Genomic DNA, 15,842 nt, shown 5'->3' on the forward strand with positions numbered 1-15,842 from the left:
GTCTTCACAGACAAGGTCCATTCCAAAACTGCTGTACTGGGCAGCACAGTATGGGGAGGAGGTGAACAGCCCTCAGTAGTGAAAGAACAGGTTAAGGACTATTTAGAAAAGCTGGACATGCACAAGTCCATGGGGCCGGATGCAATGCATCCAAGGGTGCTGAGGGAATTGGCTGATGTGATTGTAGAGCCATTGGCCATTATCTTTAAAAACTCATGGTGATCGGGGGAGGTCCCAGACGATTGGAAAAAGGCAAATATAATGCCCATCTTTAAAAAAGGGAAGAACGAGAATCCAGGGAATTACAGATCAGTCAGCCTCATGTCAGTCCCTGGGAAAATCATGGAGCAGGTCCTCAAGGAATCCATTTTGAAGCACTTGAAGGAGAGGAAGGTGATCAGGAATAGTCAACATGGATTCACCAAGGGCAAGTCATGCCTGACCAACCTGATTGCCTTCTATGATGAGATAACTGGCTCTGTGGATATGGGGAAAGCGGTGAACGTGATATACCTTGATTTTTAGCAAAGCTTTTGATATGGTCTCCCACAGTATTCTTGCCAGCAGGTTAAAGAAATATGGATTGGATGAATGGACTATACGGTGGATAGAAAGCTGGCTAGATCGTCGGGATCAACGGGTAGTGATCAATGACTCCATGTCTAGTTGGCAGCTGGTATCAAGCGGAGTGCCCCAGGGGTCAGTCCTGGGGCTGGTTTTGTTCAACATCTTCATTAATGATCTGGATGATGGGCTGGATTGCACCGTCAGCAAGTTCGTGGATGACACTAAACTGGGGGGAGAGGTAGATACGCTGGAGGATAGGGATAGGGTCCAGAGTGACCTAGACAAATTTGAGGATTGGGCCAAAACAAATCTGATGACGTTAAACAAGGACAAGTGCAGAGTCCTGCACTTAGGATGGAAAAATCCCATGCACTGCTACAGGCTGGGGACCGACTGGCTAAGCGGCAGTTCTGAATAAAAGGACCTGGGGATTACAGTGGACGAGAAGCTGTATATGAGTCAATTGTGTGCCCTTGTTGCCAAGAAGGCTAATGGCATATTGGGCTGCATTAGTAGGAGCATTGCCAGCAGATCGAGGGAAGTGATTATTCCCCTCTATTCGGCACTGGTGGGGCCACATCTGGAGTATTGCATCCAGTTTTGGGCCCCTCACTACAGAAAGGATGTGGACAAATTGGAGAGAGTCTAGTGGAGGGTAATGAAAATAATTAGGGAGCTGGGGCACATGACTTATGAGGAGAGACTGAGGGAACTGGGCTTATTTAGTCTGCAGAAGAGAAGAGTGAGGGGGGATTTGATAGGAGCCTTCAACTACCTGAAGGGGGGGTTCCAAAGAGGATGGAGCTAGGCTGTTCTCAGTGGTGACAGAACAAGGAGCAATGGTCTCAAGTTGCAGTGATGGAGGTCTAGGTTGGATATTAGGAAAAACTATTTCACTAGGATGGTGGTGAAGCACTGGAATGGGTTACCTAAGGAGGTGGTGGAATCTCCATCCTTAGAGGTTTTTAAGGCCTGGCTTGACAAAGCTCTGGCTGGAATGATTTAGTTAGGGTTGGTCCTGCTTTGAGCAGGGGGTTGGACTAGCTTACCACCTGAGGTCTCTTCCAACCCTAATCTTCTATGATTCTATGATGATTCTAGACCACCACATCCAGCAGGCACTGATTTTGTTAAAGGGGAGATGAACGGAATCTGTTCACAGGTAGACACTAGTGTGTGTAAGTGGAGGGGCTTCTGTGCCCCATAATGAAACAGCAACCATTCTCTTTCTATCTCCTTGGCTTTTCCCAGGTTATTGGAAGCCTTAATACACTGGATTGGGAATAAGGGAAAGGGATGCAAAGATTTATTCGATGCCTCTGGCATGGCCAGTTCTTCCTCTGTAACTAGCACTGTCCCAGGATGCACTTTGTCTCATTTAAAACATTAGGATGGATTCTTTGAGGCTCATTACTATTTCAGTCACTTCAAAGTCCTAGTGAAGAATATGGATCCTGGATCCAACTCCCACTGGAGACAATCGGAAACTTTCCAGAGACTTCAGCAGGAGCTGGTTCTGGCCAGGGAAGTAGGGTGACCAGATGTCCCGATTTTTATAGGGACAGTCCCGATTTTTGGGTCTTTTTCTTATATAGGCTCCTATTACCCCCCCACCCCTTGTCCCAATTTTTCACACTTGCTGTCTGGGTCACCCTACAGGGAAGGGATAATTCTAAAGGGATAATTCTAAAAGACATAACATTCCTTCTTCCCTTATTAGTGTAATCTTCTTTGTGCCTCTAACAACCCCGTCTTCACACTGCCCATCGTATATTGAAGATGTGCCAATTTAGAGAAAGCCTGACCCTGCAGTATTCTGCTGTAGCAATTTGGGCTTTTTTTCTGAGCAATATGAGAGAGTCTAATTCTACTGACTAAAATCCATTACAGAAGCCCTCTCTTTAACTTTTCTCACCTGGAATAGTTTGCTGTGTGGGAGGACTGAGTGATCTATGCCTGACAGTGATGATAAAAGTAAGAATGGAACACAGCAGCTATTTTTACTGCAAACGTATCATCATTGGATGAAAAAAGCAAAAGTGGAAAAAATTGTGCAAGCCATTGTTTGTTTCTTTTTCATAAAATCCCAACAATGTATTTGAAAAGGTTATACTGAAGTTAAGAAACTCCAAATTTGACCTTTTTCCCTTTTGTTTTCAAAGTCAAAGTGATTCTTTGAAGGATTTTATTTAATAAAAATAATGTTTTTTTCTTGCCGTAATCAATCAGTTGCTGTAACCCAGCATCCATGAGCCACACAATCTTAATAAACCAGAGTGCATAACCCATTGCTTCTGAGTAACCCTACAATATTAAACCAGTGAATGTACATTTCTTTTGGTAAGGAAGCATTACTAAGCCCCCAAGGAGTTAGAATAGACTATTCTGAACCTCCACTTATCACTAGCTGTTGCAAACAAAAAATGGAGGAAAAAAGTAAACCTCTCCAATGTCTTTTTAAGCTTACTGGCCTCTTTGTAACAGATTGCTTTGATGATGTTTCTGTTGAACTCTCAGATAAGACCACATGTTATTTTAACATTCAGAAAATGTCCAAAATATCCTCCCACCATCCTTGTAGCTTTCAAAGGCCCAGGAGTTTGACACACACCCTGCACATGACAACAGATTCTCTCTGCAACAGTCCTTTGAAGCCCTTTACTTACTGATGAAGCAAACACATTTGTTCTACTGTGTTCACCCCCTGCTATCGTTTCACTAGCCACCCCTAGCATATCCTTTGCTGTCAGCTTCAGCAAAAAAATCATCGCTTGTAAAGCACAGAACATGAGCTACTGAAGTCCTACTACCCCTCCCATTCTCCCTCCTCCCCGCATAATGCATCAAACTGGCTGAGTGACTTTGTAACCAGGTTTGGCACATTGCTCTGAAATGTAAAGAAGCAGCTCTCTAATGAATCAACAGGAGTGCTGCATGAGAGAGCCTCCAATGAAAGAATGGCCTTAGTAACAGCATCCCATCCATGTAGCAGCCACTTGACTGTTGCTGACGGAAAGGTGTATAAATTATCCACCTAAACACGGACACTTGATGTTGTTGCTAAGTTCACGTTCTATTCTAGCCCCAGAGCACTTTACATGTGAAATTAAGGAGGAAGCATTGTGCACACGGAAACCCACAAAATCTAACCGGAAATCTATGGATGAAGAATAAACTGCTGGTTCTGGTGGGATATTATGGTTCTCTGGGAAAAGGGCCTGATTTTCCATGCTGTTACACCAGGTCTGGGATGGTACAACTCCACTGAAATAGGTGGAGTTTATGATGTAACCAACTGGAGAATTCTCTGTCTGCTCTATGCTTAAATGAATAGAATTCTTGGCTTCTGGTGGGTTTTGTTGCATGTCAACATACATGTAAATAGTTAGTTATATATAAAATGCCAGCAGATGGCGCTTAAGAATATGTAGTATAGTTCTGGGTTTTGTAGGACTGATCAAACTTATTGTGCACTGCAAATGCCTTCTTCTGGCAGCTCTTCGCATCAGCTCTTAAGAGTTTCTGCCAGTCATGCAGAACTCTGTCTCCTAATGCTATGCTATTCAAATCAAATGTGCCTATCTTGAGGTCTACCACCAAAGACATCAGTGCAGCAGTAGAGCAACATGGCATGGCAGCAACGGTGGCATGTTTCAGGAGGATAGCACTAACAGCAGCAGTTACATGACAATGTTGATAACTAGATCTACATTAGTTCAGTATTAAAGCTGGCATGGTAATATTTTATTCTGCAACATTCTGCAATTTGTCAGATAAATGTGGAGGCTCCAGCATGGCATTGGGGAGCACAGGCCACTGGCTGCACAGAGGTGGGAGATCACTGTGCAACTCCTCCCCGGACTCAGCAGTGAGACTGCACCCAACCCTGACACAGCACAAGGACCGGGCCTGCCCCAGAAACACCGCAGGGCCCTGCCCCTCTGTGCCAGATGTGGGCAGGCAGTCTCAGCAAGGCAGGTTCCAAGTGTGGAGGGGCTTAGTGGGGGGGATCCAGGTGTGGATAGAGAGGGTTCGATGTCGGACAATCTGGGTGTGGGCAGCTCAATGGGGAATCTGGGTGCAGGAGTATCTGGATGCAGAGGGGCTTGTTGGGGGTTCCGGGTACAATGATAATGGGACTCTGCAGGGGGAGGGGGGGGTCCAGGTGAAGGTAATAGATTTAAAGAGTCAAGTCTATACAATTAGCAACAGGTAGGGAAACATTGGGCACTGAAATTTAGCATAAGATTAACATTCAGCCCTTTGTCCTGAGCCCTTTTTGGATACCTGCAGGGGGCTACTTCCCCACCAGCTCAGGTGGACCATATATGCACTCATTACTCCAACTAATGCCAGTCAGAAAAATTTAATTGAAACAATTTTCCATTTCAAAATGCCATTTCAGTGTTGCCATTTTGTGTGTGAAATCATGTATAAGATAAGCATTCAGTATACTAATTAGGTGACCAGTTATTTCCAATATCCTTGTGTATGTCTGCAATCATTTTTCCTGGCTAGTGAAAACAGCTGCTCCTGTAATTCATACATTAAGAGCTTATCTTATTTTGGTTGGGGCTCAGCAGGGAGGGGTCTGGGTTTTGGGGGGATAGAGCTCAGCAGGGGGGTCTGGGTGTGGGGAGCTCAGTGGGGGGGTCCAGATGCTGGAGGAGCGGGGGCTCAGTTGGGTGTTGATCCAGGTGCAGCTGGCTGGGCCTCAGTAGGGTGGGGATCCGGGTGTGGGTGGCTCACTGGGGTGGTCCAGGTGCAGGGGGAGTGGGGATAGTCGGGGGGGTTCTGGGTGCAGAGGAGGGTGAGGCTCGGCAGGAGGATCTGAGTGTGAGGGGATCTGGATGCATAGGGGTTGGGCAGATGGGGGAGCAGCTCCCTGTACAGGGATCCCTCCCCTGTAGCTGAGGAACAATGGATGTAGGAAGTGCGGGGGGAGTTTGCAGAACTTCTTACAGCCGTGAGAGAAATCTGGGGGTAGGTCTGACATGGCCCCGGATGCCTTGCAGGGGAAGAGGAAGTGCCGCTGTCCCCAGCCCAGCTGGGACTAGCAGCTGAGCCCGGCGCAGGGTAGGAGCCACCAGCCAGATCTTCCCCAGTCCCATCCCCTGCCCCACAGTGATTTACCTCTCTGCCAGCTGCCCTGGGCATCCAAAATGTACTGCTGGGGAGGGTCTCATGACCGCTCTTGTAGCTTCCCTTGGCTTCCCTGTCAGAAAGTCATTTTTCTGCGGGGAAGCAAAGAAATCTGGGAGGGACATAAATTATGTGCATACGCAGTGGTGCAGATTTCCCACAGGCAGGGCTGGCTTTAGCAGGTGCGGGGCCCCATGCCGGGATGCGAATTGTCTTGCGCCCCGCCCCCCACCGTGACTCCGCCCCCTCCCTGCCCCATTGGATCCCTCCCCAAATCCCCGCCCTGGCCCCGCCTCTTCCCCAAGCACACCGCATTCCTCCTCCTTACCCCTCCCTCCCAGGCTTGCGCTGATCAGCTGAATGGCGGCGCAAGCGCTGGAGGGAGGGGGGAGAAGCCGGACGCGGCTTTTTTTTTTTTTCTCGCTCCGCCGGCAGCCCCGGACGTTGCGGGGCCCTCTTAGGCGCGGGGCCCCATTCCGGGGAATCGGCCGATTCGGCTTAAAGCAGGCCCTGACCCCAGGAGTAAACCTCTCTTTGCCTTTAGTATATTTTTATAGCAAGAGTCACCAGATGCCACTGTTACACACAGTCTTACAAGTTCTTTTTCTTAGAGAGTCTTTGAAGAAATGCTGTATTATTGTTAGTTCAATTATGCAGCTTCTTCGGCAGGGGAGGAGATGCTGCAAACTAAGTTTTATTTCTCCCTTAATCTCTTCATCTAAAGCAGCGGTTCTCAAACTGTGGGTCGGGACCCCAAAGTGGGTTGCAATTTAATGGGGTCGCCAGGGCTGGCTTAGACTTGCTGAGGTCCAGCCCTGGGCAATAGGGCTCAGGTACAAGGCCCCCTGCTTGGGTCTGAAGCCCTTGGGCTTCAGCTCCCCCTCCCGCCCGCCTGGGGTGGTGGAGCTCTGGGTTTGGCTCCCCCACACAGGGAGGCTGGGTTCGGGCAGGCTCAGGCTTTGGTTCCCTCTCTTGGGGTCATGTAGTTATTTTTGTTGTCAGAAGGGGGTTGCAGTGCAATGAAGTTTGAGAACCCCTGATCTAAAGATTCTTGGTGCAAAGCAGTTTACTGAGAATTTGGGCCATGGTGTTGGGCTGAGTTTTTTAAAAGAGGGGTTTGCATACTATTAGTGGCCACCCCAGTTAAGGACTGATGTCTGTAGTGTAAATAAACAAGTTGCACAAAGAAAATACCCAGGTTTCACATAGTTTATTTCACCCACAAACCCCCAAATAGGTTATCACTCAGCAGAGCTGCAACAATACCAGTCTATAAAATGGGTACCATATAATAACACCAATCTCCCAGTGAGGTGGTGAAGGTTAATTAATGTGTGTAAAGTAATTGGGCTGCTCAGGTTAAAGTAATTATAAAATAACAACAAATTCCTATTTATTATTAACACAACTCCATTTAACTCCACCTTTTACATCTTCCATCTGAAATGCCACATACCACATATCTGCTTCAGTCAGAGGAGAATTTTAAAAGACAATCAATACAAATATTCATACTATAGATCCTTCCCTTCCCCCTCTTCAACACCTTTTTAAAACAGGATTTATCTAATTAAAATATATTAGGAGTTACATGCATAATTCCTTTGTGTGTCAGAGGAACAATAGTCCCCCCATGGTTTTATACACAGAAATATTTACAGCATTGATTTGAATTGTTCCATGATGTATGTAGAAATGCCCTGTAGGTGGCAGCAAACAGAATGCACGGTAGTAAATATTGTCAAGGTGAAAAAGTATAAACTGGTACAAAACATTCAACACGAACAGTCAACCATGTTAGTTAAATGCATTTTTATTTAATCCATTATGAACTGACCTCATCTATTTTGTATATTATGGAGCGAGATACCAAAAACAACCTGATTCAAAGGAGATAGTACATAAGGAACAAGATTAAGCATTTAGCAGCACAAGACAATATTTTTGCCAATTTCATAAAATTCTGAATTATTTGAACCATTTGCCCTGCAAATTGAAGGCTATCACTAAATATTTCTTTGCATGAATCAAAAAGGCCATTAAAAATAATTTCAGCTGAGGGCAATTTGTTATGAAATGAAGGTCAAGCTCATTAGATCATTGTGGCAGGTATCCTAATAACATCCTGACAAAAATGAGCTAACATTATAAAAACTGTATAATTATTTTGTTTGAAATATTAGGTCATCATTAAATGAGTGCTAAAATATATCTTATAGTGGAGGACATAAATTCTTCCCCTGAAAAATTGGCCTTCAAATGTCACAAGGGTTAGAGAGGGGCTGTGGACTCTGAGCAAAGCCTGCCATTTCCATTTCGATGATGGCATTACCTTTTGCCTGATATAATCTGCTTCTTTTGTTGCTACACCTGTGTGGTGAGCTGTGATTGGCTGGCTGATGTTACCCAGAATACTGCATAGACACAATGAGAAACTAGATGTAGCCAGTGAGGGAAAATGGCATTTGCCAACCGGAAAAAAACAAATATTGGTAGGGAGGAAGACACTTTTACAAGCAGCTGAGCGTAGGGTGACCAGATGAGGGGAAGAAAATATCGGGACACATGGGCCGGGGGGGGAGGGGGGTGCAGAACGAAAAAAAAAAAAAAGCTGAGGCCTGCAAGCAAAGAAAAAAAAAAAAAAAGGCCAAGTCCAAAACTGACTTGTGGAAAAGGGCTTGATCTTGCAAGCTTGATTGGTCAAGATGCTGAACCCTCTAGCTGGATCCAGCAAAACACTTGAGGCATGTGAATGGTCCTGTTGACTTCAGTGGAACTACTCATGTAACTCAGTGCAACTTTAAGCACAAACTGAAGTGCTTTCCTGCTCAGCACCTTGCAGGACTGAGCCCAAAGTGCAAAGAGCACCAGGCAAACATCACTCTGTGCTTGGCTTATGACAGGATGGGTGAAACTTTACCGACTAGGGGAGATAAGGTGGGTGAGGTAATATATTTTATTGAACCAACTTCTGTTGATGAGACAAGCGTACACAAAGCTTTTCTTCAGCTCTGGGAAACTAACTCAGGCCCTGGCTATACTTGCAGATGTACAGCGCTGTGAGTTAAACCTGACTTCGTGCAGCTGAGTAGGGAAAGCGCTGCAGTCTGTCCACATTGACAGCTGCCAGCGCACTGTCGTGGCCACATTTGCAGCATTTGCTGCAACATTGGGAGCAGTGCATTATGAGCAGCTATCCCACAGAGCACCTCTTCCCATTCTGGCGCCGTGGGTTGTGGGAAGGGGGCGTGGGTGCGGGGCATTCTGGATCCTGTCCCAATGCCCCGTGATGCATCGCTTCGCATCCCAAAAATCCCTTTGTTTCCGTCCACCTTTGGTGCCATCTTTCAACGGTTTCTGTCCAGCACGATCTGTCTGCGGGAAATGGAGCCCGAACTGCTGAGGCATATGCTGACTTATCTCGCCAGCACGTCACGTTTGGCTGTCAAACTATTCCTTAAGATCCAAAGTGACAGTGAGATCCGACAATGCTATCGAGCCGTGTAACGTGTACGACACGAAATTGCTTGTGGCAGTCACAGACATGCTCAGCACCGTGGAACGCCGCTTTTGGGCTCAGGAAACAAGCACCGAGTGGTGGGATCACATCATCATGGAAGTCTGGGATGACGAGCAGTGCCTGCAGAACTTTCGTATGAGAAAAGCCACTTTCATGGGACTGTGTGAGGAGCTCGCCCCCACCCTGCGGCGCAAGGACACGAGATTGAGAGCTGCCCTGCCAGTGGAGAAGCGGGTGGCTATTGCAATCTGGAAGCTGGCAACTCCAGACAGCTACCGGTCGGTCGCAAACCAGTTTGGAGTGGGAAAGTCGACCGTTGGAATCATATTGATGCAAGTTTGCAGGGCCATTAATCGCATCCTACTCCGAAGAACCGTGACTCTGGGTAACGTGCAGGAAATAGTGGATGGCTTTGCACAAATGGGGTTCCCTAACTGTGGAGGGGCGATAGATGGGACGCACATTCCTATTCTGGCACCACCCCACCTAGGATCCAAGTACGATAATCGGAAGGGGTATTTCTCTATGGTTCTCCAGGCGCTTGTGGATCACCTTGGGCGTTTCATTGACATTAACACAGGCTGGCCTGGAAAGGTGCATGATGCATGCATCTTTCAGAACACTTGGCTATTCAGGAAGATGCAGGCCGGGACTTTTTTCCCAGAGCGGAAGATCACGGTAGGGGAAGTTGAAATACCCATTGTGATCCTTGGAGACCCCGCTTACCCGTTAATGCCGTGGCTCATGAAACCGTACACAGGGAGCCTTGACAGCAGCAAGGAATGGTTCAACTACAGGCTGAGCCGGTGCCAAATGACTGTGGAGTGTGCCTTTGGCCGTTTAAAGGGCCGCTGGCGATCTCTGTATGGGAAGCTGGACTTGGCCGAAAACAGCATCCCCGCGGTTATATCCGCGTGCTGTGCCCTCCATAATATTTGTGAAGGGAAGGGTGAAAGCTTCACTCAGGCATGGACCTCCAAGGTTCAACACCTGGAGGCTGAATTTGCACAGCCAGAGAGCAGGGCTATTACAGGGGCCCAGAGCAGGGCTGCAAGGATTAGGGATGCCTTGAGGGAGCAATTTGAGGCTGAAAACCAGCAGTGATATCTAGTGCCCTGCAGGGGAGTGAAGTGCAGTAGTTCCAATCTTTAGGAATCAGTGTTTGCTAAGCAGACAAGCAGACTTGCAGTGCCTGTTTATTTCCTGGGCTAAGGAGTCTTTTACTTTATGCAATAATAAAGAATGTTTTCAAAGCTAAAAAATCCATTTATTGAAAAGAAACAATGGGGTGGAGTGGGGAATGGTACAGTCACAGATTCATGTATGTCCTGTCTGGTGTGCTGTGCACTGAGTGCTGCACTTCAGGATAGCTATACTGCATGGTGATGGGGGTTGAGAGCAGAGGGTAAGGGTCGTGGTTTTCAGGGCTGGGTGTTGAAGATACTGGTGTTGGAGGCAGCTGGTGGTGTGAAGAACACAGAAGTTGGGGAAAGTGGATTGGAGGTGACAGTGGGGCACAACAGAAAGAGTTTTGGGACAAGGGCTGTGGGGGGGGGGTGGCGTTTGCAGTACTGCTCCTTCTGCATGGCTACGGGCTCCTGGATAGCGTCTGCTTGGCGCTCCAGGATGCTTATGAGCCAATCCATGCTTTGCTGCCAGTGCGCTGCGTTTTCCTGGCGGATCCTGCTTTCTCTCTCCCTCCAGTTCTGTGCTTTCTCATTCTCTTTAATAGATTGGCGCATCACTTCTTGCAGCATGTCTTCTTTGCTTTTTTGCGGTCTCTTCCTGAGTCTTTGCAGTCTCTGAGCAGGCGATAAGAGGGACGGCTGAGGTCTCAAGGTTGATGCAGCTGTATAGGCAAAATGCAACATTTAACAGAGGCAGCATTGTTTATACCAGACAGAGTAATGATTTCCCCCACACTTAAGGAGTTGAAAACACACAAGGTCTACACAATTGCATAATTTCCCCGTCCGAAACAGAGCACACACATCCCACGGGAGCCTCAAAATGGGAGTAAGGGGGACTGATTGTTTCAGGGCTGCATTGTCCTCTGGGTTTCTGTGCCTTGGGGAGAGCCAACAGCTTCAGGGGGCATCTACACTGAACACTGTCCCAACATTTTCCACAGGAGTTCATCCTGGACGATATCTCGCTGCTGAGGGTGACCTGGGAAGCAAGGGAGGGTCTTCTACTGCAATGCGGCCTCTGCCCTAGCCCATATGCAGCTTGCCTGTGTGCAGCAATGGTCCCCTCGCGGCACAGTGGCGCGGACATGTTAGCCTGGCTGGGACAAGGACCATGGTGGCTCTCCCGATAAACCTGCACAAGCACATTGCACACGTTCTGGATGAGACATTCGAGGAGATTACCGAGGCCGATTACCGCGATGTGATAAACCACATCAATGTACTATTCCGCATCTAGGCATGCATGCCTAACCCTCCTCTCCCAAAGAGCCCGCACCGAAAAAATTCCTTCCCGAAAAAAAACCCGCTTACCGGGAATCTGCTCTTCTGTTTGTCCTCAACCCAGTACCGGCTGCTGCGACTGGCTACCTTCCTCCTGGCTCGAGAAGAGCTCCTGGCTGCATGGCTCCAGGGATTCCGGGGTGTCTCCATCCGGCCCACCACCCTTACTCCCGTTTTCCTCCTCTTCGTCCTCCTCCCCCCCCACACCGGCTCTGAAGTGTCCATGGTGGTGCTCAGAGTGGAGGTGGGGTTAACCCCAAGAATCACATCCAGCTCTTGGTAGAATCGGCAGGTCGCGGGGGGAGCACCCAAGCGGCCGTTTGCGTCGCGGGCTTTGCGGTAGGCACTCCGCAGCTCCTTCACTTTAATCCTGCACAGCAGGGCATCCCGGTCATAGCCCCTTTCCATCATGTCCTTTGATACCTTCCCGAAGGTATCGGAATTCCTACAGCTGGAGCGCAGCTGGGACTGGACAGCTTCCTCCCCCCAAACACTGATGAGGTCCAGCAACTCGCCATTGCTCCATGCTGGGGCTCGCTTGGCGCGTGGAGGCATGGTCACCTGGAAAGATTCGCTGATAGCACTCCACGCCATGCCGGGCTGAGCAAACAGGAAGGGGATTTTTAAAATTCCCGGGGAATGTAAAGGGTGGGTCACATGGTTGGTTACCTGAGGCCAGGGCAGTAGAGTTTGAACTGATGACCAGAGTGGCTAGAACAGGCATTGTGGGATATTGCCGAATACTTCTGGAGGCCAGTCACAGCGCATTGGGCAGCCACACTGGCGCCGCAGCGCTGCAGTGGCAGCGCAATACATGCTATTCCTCTCGGGGACGTGGAGTACATGCAGTGCTGCAGCCACAGAGATACAGCGCTGCAAATGCCTTGCCAGTGTGGACGGGGAGTGAGTTACAGCGCTGGGGGCAGCTTTACAGCGCTGTAACTCGCAAGCGTAGCCAAGGCCTCAGAGTGTCACTGCTAAATGCAAGGTGGAACAGATTATTTAGCATAAGTAGTTGACATATATTTCAAGGGACATTTCAAGATGATGCAGATGCCAGGTTTTGGAGTACCTTGCAGCTGCTACAGATGGTGCGGGGAGTGACTAGTACAGCTGCTTCTCAGAAATGAAAAGAGCCAAGTCTATTTGTAACTGTCTTTTCTTTAAGATTAATTGTTTTACAAACAAGTAATGAGCTAGAGTAAGTCGCAATGGCAATGTTACTTAGGGATGGAAATTGTAAGAGTGCACTTGGGCTCCAGCCTATTTTATGTAATGAGCTGATGATATGATGAGAAGATCTCAATAGGCCATTAGTAAAAGAAAGATTCTAGGCATTAGGAGATCCTGGACCATTGGTTGCAAACTAAGAAGAAACAATGCATGAGGTTCTAATGAATAGGTTAGGCCCAGATCCTGCAAATACTTAGCCACATGCTTAACTTTACTCTTGATTAGTCATATCAGAGCTATAGGCTAAACTGGGAAAATCTGAACTTTGATTCTCCACCAGTCCAGCTCTGAGTGGGACCAATGATGAAAGCTACAGTATAGCCAAGACACAAGTGTTTTTACTATCCTTGCATTTCCTTGTCTTTGCACTTGTTTGGTACGTTCCTTTTATGATGTATTGTTGACAAATACAGTGCAACTTTGGTTGATCAGAAGAATGTTCCCAGTACACAGTAATATAACTAAAAACAGAATACAGTAGTGGTAGTTTATGTGCTCCACTTCAGAGAGAGCCTGCAGTGGCAGGCACTTTTTCCTTGCACTCCTTTTGCATGTTGTTTTTGTAGTTATGAAATAGGAACCCTGCAGCAGATCTTTGGCTTAAGATGTATATTTAATCAGGCTGTTTGTCCTTTCATCTCTAATAGACTGAAATGCAAGTGCTGGTGTAGACTGAAATTTTAAGAATGGTAGAACCTCATTATACAAATGTGGGATCCTGCCGAAAGTAAAGGGAGCTGACAGGAAGGCACTAGCTAAGCCCATGTATAACTGTCTTTGCTTCTAACTGGATTCCTGTTGCTGTCAAGAATTTTTTTTGACACAGAAGCTATATATATTTCCCAGGAAGAACTGGGAGCAGCTCTGAAAGGGCTTTTATTCTCTCATGTTCGATTCACAGTAATGTTCAGTGTACACACTGGATCCTCTGCAGAAATAAAATCAATCCAGAAATCAGTTGCTGTGTCTTTGTTGATTTCTCTTCCGCAATCCATTCAAAACGCAAGTGCTAAAACCATCTTCCTTAGCCTAGTGACTTCACTCAGATACACCCCTCCTCTTTGCACACACTTTGAATCCTCCTTTTTTAGGCCTGGTCTACACTATGACTTTAATTCGGATTTAGCAGCATTAAATCGAATTAACCCTGCACCCGTCCACACAATGAAGCCATTTATTTCGAAATAAAGGGCTCTTAAAATCGATTTCTGTACTCCACCCCGACGAGCGGAGTAGCGCCAAAATCGATATTGTCATTTCGAATTAGGGTTAGTGTGGCCGCAATTCGATGGTATTGGCCTCCGGGAGCTATCCCACAGTGCACCATTGTGACCGCTCTGGACAGCAATCTGGACAGAACTCGGATGCACTGGCCAGGTAGACAGGAAGAGCCCCGTGAACATTTGAATTTCATTTCCTGTTTGCCCAGCGTGGAGAGCACAGGTGACCACAGATAGCTCATCAGCACAGGTAACCATGCAGGCCGATAATCGAGAAAGAGCACCAGCATGGACCGTACGGGAGGTACTGGATCTCATCGCTATATGGGGAGAGGATTCAGTGCTAGCAGAACTTCGTTCGAAAAGACGAAATGCCAAAACTTTTGAAAAAATCTCCAAGGGCATGATGGAGAGAGGCCACAATAGGGACTCAGATCAGTGGCGCGTGAAAGTCAAGGAGCTCAGACAAGCCTATCAGAAAAGAAAGGAGGCAAACGGTCGCTCCGGGTCAGAGCCGCAGACATGCCGCTTCTACGCTGAGCAGCATGCAATTCTAGGGGAGGCCGCCACCACTACCCCACCTCTGACCGTGGATTCCGAGGCGGGGATAATCTCATCAGCTACACCTGAGGATTCTGCGGACGGGGAGGAGGACGAGCTTGCGGAGAGCACTCAGCACTCCGTTCTCCCCAACAGCCAGGATCTTTTTCTCAGCCTGACTGAAGTACCCTCCCAAGCCAGTATCCAAGACCACGATCCCATGGAAGGGACCTCAGGTGAGTTTACCTTTTAAAATATAAAACTTGTTTTAAAAGCAAGCGTTTTTTAATGATTACTTTGCCCTGAGGACTTGGGATGCATTCGCGGCCAGTACAGCTACTGGAAAAGTCTGTTAACGTGTCTGGGGATGGAGTGGAAATCCTCCAGGGACATCTCCATGAAGCTCTCCTGGAGGTACTCCAAAAGCCTTGCCACAAGGTTTCTAGGCAGTGCAGCCTTATTCCGTCCTCCATGGTAGGACACTTGACCGCGCCATGCTTGCAGCAAGTAATCTGGTATCATTGCATGGCAAAGCCTGGCAGCGTATGGTCCCGGTGTTTGCTGGCATTCAAGCAACATCCGTTCTTTATCTCGCTGTGTAATCCTCAGAAGAGTGATATCGCTCATGGTAACCTGGTTGAAATACGGGAATTTAATTAAGGGGACAGAGGTGGCCGTTCCTACTGGGCTGTTTGCCTGTGGCTGAAAAGAAATCCTTCCCTGTAGTAAGCCAAGCGCCATTCTCTCCTTTTTTCCCTCCCTCCAGCAGCTGCAAATTCTATCTCAGATAAGGTGTCAGAAAAAGAAGACGCGAGACGAGATGTTCGCAGAAATCATGGAATCCACCCGCAGTGAAAGAGCTCATCTGAATGAGTGGAAGGACACGGTTTCAAAGTATAGGAAAGAAGCCAGTGAATGTGAGGACAGGCGGGACCAATGTGAGGAGAGGCGGGACGCTCGAGATGAGAGGTGGCGGCAGGAAGATCAGAGGAGGCAGGAAGCAACGCTGGGGCTGCTGCGTGAGCAAACAGACATGCTCCGGCGTCTGGCGGAGCTTCAGGAACGGCAGCAGGATAACAGAGTGCCGCTACAGCCCCTGTATAACCCCCCCTCACCATGTTCCATAGCCTCCTCACCCAGACGTGTAAG

This window comes from Terrapene carolina, unplaced genomic scaffold, assembly GCF_002925995.2.
Source record: "Terrapene carolina triunguis isolate 2854851 unplaced genomic scaffold, T_m_triunguis-2.0 Scaffold67, whole genome shotgun sequence".
Lineage (NCBI taxonomy): Eukaryota > Metazoa > Chordata > Testudines > Emydidae > Terrapene > Terrapene triunguis.